General features: G+C 30.3%; 1 long non-coding RNA gene across 1 annotated transcript; it reads left to right on the forward strand.

Moving 5' to 3' along the window:
- Positions 1 to 1267: 1267 nt before the first annotated feature.
- LOC132035530 (uncharacterized) lies at positions 1268 to 4971 on the forward strand. The gene is made up of 3 exons (XR_009409287.1): positions 1268 to 1759; positions 2003 to 2376; positions 4455 to 4971. It is a non-coding gene; the product is annotated as an uncharacterized LOC132035530 (long non-coding RNA).
- The last annotated feature ends 364 nt before the right edge of the window (positions 4972 to 5335 follow it).

Below are 5335 nucleotides of genomic sequence, written 5' to 3' on the forward strand. Positions count from 1 at the left end.
AATAAGCAGTCAAACTATTTTATCAATATGATATCGTATATCAATAAAATATTTATGTTGAATTCGCGATTGGATTCAATCAGAGCGGCGCAACCAAAGGCTAGAGGAGAGGCAAGGCGAAGAGGAAGAGATTGAACTTTTAATAGCAAGTGAAGGGGACCAATTTGAAGACATGGAAGATATCCCAATGGATGAATATAATATAGATGAAATTAGCAAAATGGTGCTTACAATGTAATTTTATTCTTGTACTACTTAGTTGCAACTCATGTATTATTTGCAAGTTATAAATAATTACAACTTGCAAATAAATGTTATCCATTAATGAATAAAATTATGGCTCATTGAGCTTTCTTCTATTTACTTGTGTTCATATTCTAACTAATATTGAGTTAAGAAAATACCTACAATATACTTAGAATATACTTATAATATACATCTACTTAAATTAAAAAATAGAAAGTTATAACTATATATATTTATAAATATACAATCTTGAATTTTATAATACTCATAAGTTATTAGTAAATATAAAATTTAACTAATACATATAACTTAAACACATATACCTACAATATACTTAGAACATACTTATAATATACATACTTAAGCTATAAAATAGAAAGTTATATACTTATAAAAAAAAACAATCTTGGATTTTATAATACTCATAAGTTGTTAGAAAATATATAAACTTAAGTAATACATATAGCTTAAACATATGTATATTATACTTATACAAACATATATGTATGTATGTGTGTGTGTATATATATATATATATATACACACACACACTTATAGTCTTATATACATGACATATATAAATATACTTAAGTTAAAAATATACAATCTTGAGTTTCTTATACTTATAACCTATGGATATATATAAAACTTATATATACATATACAAACTAATAAACTATAGTGTTAATTTATGTGTAAAATACGTAATTATGCAAAAAAATAAAAATAAAAATAAAATCATTTTTGGGTCTTTAATTTTTCAAATGCAAAATTTAGTGTTACACACATTAATTGGGACGGATGAAAGGAATTCATGGAAACAAATGTGTGTTCTATCGAGAAGTAAATCAAAATAGTTGATCTATATAATGTGAAAAATACAAGTGTAGCGTTTTTACATAATACTAAGTATTTTAATTAAGTGTTCGTCTTTGCATATTCAAACAACATCCAATGATTATAAATCCTAGTACTAATATTAATTTCATCGCATATCCGAACTCTAAAATATTAGCTATAAATTTTGTTCGGAATTAATTTGTATTTTTTAGTTCAAGAAAATAATTTAGTGCAGTTAAAACTTTATCATTTTGTACAAATGATTAAGTGCAATTAAAATTTAACTATTTTCATAATAAATAATAACCAAGAATACATGTAAAGTCATATGATTAGTTACTAGTAATATAATATAAGAATAAAAAAAAATGCAAAATACTCCAAATCAAAAAACGGAAGAAGTCCTATAAATTGGAAAGTGTCCAAAGAAAAAAAGAAAAAACGAAAAGAAAGATGAAAAAGTTAAAACTATGCCGCCAAAACCCTAGACCTCAATTACATAGGATGCGCGCCATTATTTCATTTTCAACCCACGATCAGAGTTCACAATTCCATTACTTTTATGTAAATCCTTTCCATGGTTTTCTCAATTAAAAGATAATCTCAAACTACAGTCTCCCGCAATTCATCTGTGCTCTTGGATTCTCAATTGCACAATCTATTCGGCTAAGTGGTAAGTATTCTTTATCAATCTCAATTTACAGAATACTTACTGTTTAAAAATTATATGACTGCAGGTTATTGTTGAACTTTCAAACTTACTGTCTAAAAATTGTGTTGTATCTGGTTTTTTAAAGTGACATTATATTGAGCGACCAAAGGCGATTTAGAAAATGCCGCAATTAGAAGTAATTTAGATCGAAAGCTACAATACATCTTAGATTAAGCAAGCTTTATTTTGATTTTTTTTTAAGAGAAACTAACTGTGAACATATCCCGACATCTATTTGGGAGAGCTGGAAGCCTAACTAGGAGACTGAGGCTTTTAAGGCCAAATCTGCACAATGTTCAAGAGATTGACTAAGTGAGAAATGTAGCGAAGGATCTGGCCTATCACGCCATACATGAGGCTCTTGCACTCACCGGTGTATGCAAAGATTAGTATATCCATTTTTATTTGGTCAAGTTCTAATATTTTCAAAGCTATTCCTTATGTATTAATTGTGGTAGATGTGATTTTAATTTTAGGCTAAAGAACTAGGATGACCACCTTGTCCACACGAGCTTTTGAAGAAAACACATATCAAGGCGAATGATGAGTTTGTGGGCGAGAAGTCTAAGAGCACATATGTAAGTGACTTCAAGCATTTTCAATTATCTTAGATTTGTGTTGAGGTTTTCGCTTAAATCACTCCTCATGTTTACCCCAAACATTAAGTACATCGTTATAATATTTACATGACAAACTCATCCTCGTTGTTTGAAAAAGTGAACATGTTTGGACCAGAACTAACTGAACATTAATCAAAATGGATTTTAGTTATTGCTTATAGTTCTCTACTTGTACTAGTTTACTAGACTATCAAAACACAGTTGTACGATGTATGCTAACTTCCTGTCAAAATGCAACAATACGATGAAAGTGTTAGACACATGACATTAGGGCGATATAATCTATCTATTAGTAGTTTCAATCTGACATGTTAGACTAAAACTACAAAATAAATCGATGTTAATTAAAATGATTTGGTTATTACTTTATTAGCTATCCACTAGTACTAGTATTTTTACTGGACTATTAAGACGTAGTTGTATGGTGTATGTAGTTTTCCCGTCAAAACGCTGCAATATGATGGAAATGTTAGATACATGACATTAGTAGAGATCTAATTTATCTATTAGCACATACAATCTGACATACAAGACTAACACTTTAGGTTAGTCTTAGATACTTATGTTATCATATTCTACGGAAGTAGACTTGCTTGAAATTTAACATATCTCATTGTGTAGAAGATCTGGTTCCTTTTGGTTATGCTTGAGGCAGAACAGTAATGCCTAATGTTGTAAATGCAACACCTGCTCATGTAATATTGTTCGTTCACTAAAAGAATTGATATAAGATACGCTGTGTTCTTAGATATAAGAGAAGTTGACTTAAGAAAACGCATAATTCGAATACCTTTGTTGTGACAAACTGACAATTTCCTGTGACCCTTAGTAGTACCTTTTATAGTTCAGCCAGGGGAAGAATCTAGTTGGCAACATTCTGTCAATTTTTTTTTTTAAATATTTGTAAACGAATCAGCTAGTTTTTTTAGACCGACGACAACAAAGACTCAAGTAATCATACACTTCTTGTATAAAGGGAATGCTTTACCACTTAATCATTTTTTTTCAACAAAATGTGAAATCAGAACATGACACCTTAAGACTTTAAAGTTATTTATCTCCATGAACAATTAGAACAGAATGCTTGTAAAGTAGATATTATATGACTTCTAGCTCTTTGCTCGGTTTTTATAAGAGTTGCAGTGTCCTAGATACGAGTATTTTTTATCATATTCTTGATTAATTCCTATAAGCACTTCATATGTGGTATTATATTGCTTTTGAAACGAAAGTTGAAATTTAAAGTTGTCTTTGAGATTTCTTTAGTAGGCTCTACAAGCTTGCTATGACATTCCCTAAAGTTTACTACAACCTCTGTTCGATTACTATTGGTGTGTACTGAAGGAATTTCCTTGCTCATTTTCTGTGATATTGAACTCCTTATAGTAGACATCATTTCAAATAGTATCACGTAGCTTTTGCTTATAAGCATTTGATGAATTTTTTATAAGAACTTGAAGGGCTATAGTTGGGTTATTTCTGAAATGGAATTTGCATAAGTGGAGATCAGGAACACCTCCACATAAATGTTATTTAGATATTTTGCTGGTTCGCTCACATTTCATTGCTGGTTCTTTTAGGACTCATATCAGACAAGTGTTTGAGGTTAAAATTTTCACTTGTGACTTTAATGTGCCTGCGCCTTTGCTTTATAAGTAGTAGTTATATCTTTTTATGTGAGGAACGACTGTGCTTTTTCCAAGGAGTTTATCTTTGATTGATACGCTTTGGAGAAAGCGCAAGTTTATCTTTATCTCTTCTGTGGAAATCATAATATTTTATATCTGCTTGGACTGATGTTTTAGCTGGTTTACTTTTTAATTTGCTTGTACTGGATGGCAAACAACTTTACAATTATATATATCCTCTGTGAAATGTTGATGTTCTACATCCAATTATACACATAGGCTGCCTTTTTTATTTTAGTTATGGACACACACAAAAACACTATATGTCAGTTTTGTTGCCTCTCTAACTATTTCTTGATGATTGCTTAGCGCTATACCGTAGTGTTTAAGATCATATCTGCATGTCAGCCTGCAGATTAATTCATCGAGCCTCCAACAATTGATTTTTCACACATTTACTTGGATGAAGTGGGTGAGTTAAGAAGGCATGCACTTATGACCTTGTTTCTCTGGCAGCTTTCCAAGGAAATGTTGGTGCATCATCCTCTTCAACTTCTCGACTTCAAGATCGTGATTTTGATGTTCGGGTGAAGGAATGCGTTGTATACCGTTACAAGAGATTAAGGATGAGATGGAGCATGACACGAAAGAAAAGATGAGACAAGAAATGAGAGAAGAATTAGGACAAGAAATGAGACACGAAATGCTGCGATAGGTGCACAAGCAAGTAGATAAGATTCTACAAGTCTGTATGTCAGTTCTCATTGCTAGCCTACCTATAATGTCCACTTTTATACTACATCAGTTTAGACACACGTTATCAAATAAGGATACAGGTTATATTTAAATAGTTTTAACTCTTTTATCTTAGACTATTGCATTGTTATTCAAATTATGGATTATAATAGGACTACTAATATTGTTGGATTTATTTTGGTGCTCTTTTAGATTTTTAAACGTTATAAATTAATAAAAAATTTACTATCGAATTATTATTCAGTTAGTAATATTGCTAACACATTTCCAATCAATTACTAACCAAATATTGAACTCGAATGATATATTACCAACAAACTAACAATCAATTAGTAAATTTTCAGACGATTACTAACGGAAGATTTCTGTTACTAACCAATTACTATCATAATTTAGAAAAATACATAACCATACTTGCTAAAGTATTCAAAAGTTGTTGGTAAATTACCAATGAATTACCAATATACCTTTTCCGTAACAAAAATTGCTAACCGATTACCAACGTATCTTGAAAAATTTACTATCGGAGTTGC

Source organism: Lycium ferocissimum, chromosome 10, assembly GCF_029784015.1.
Source record: "Lycium ferocissimum isolate CSIRO_LF1 chromosome 10, AGI_CSIRO_Lferr_CH_V1, whole genome shotgun sequence".
NCBI lineage: Eukaryota > Viridiplantae > Streptophyta > Magnoliopsida > Solanales > Solanaceae > Lycium > Lycium ferocissimum.